The sequence below is a fragment of the Tarenaya hassleriana genome, unplaced genomic scaffold, assembly GCF_000463585.1.
Source record: "Tarenaya hassleriana unplaced genomic scaffold, ASM46358v1 Cleome38, whole genome shotgun sequence".
In the NCBI taxonomy this organism is placed as follows: Eukaryota; Viridiplantae; Streptophyta; class Magnoliopsida; order Brassicales; family Cleomaceae; genus Tarenaya; species Tarenaya hassleriana.
Window position 1 is genome coordinate 988,854 of NW_010966774.1, and position 221 is coordinate 989,074.

A 221-nucleotide genomic window follows, 5' to 3' on the forward strand; every position below is an offset into this window, starting at 1 on the left:
AGATAGGGTTCAAAGTTGGTAGATCCTGAAACCAGAAGGAGCCACGCCCTAGAAGTGGCCGACGAGGTTCTCGACCATGCCCTAGAACACGTTGAGTTTCTTGGACAGTAGTAGTAGTGCAAGAGCGAGAATGTAGAATTCTTTGTACTTCCGCAACTAGATGATCCTCCGAGTTAAAGCAAAAATTTGAGGAAAAATTATGTTTGGTTGAGTGGAAAGAG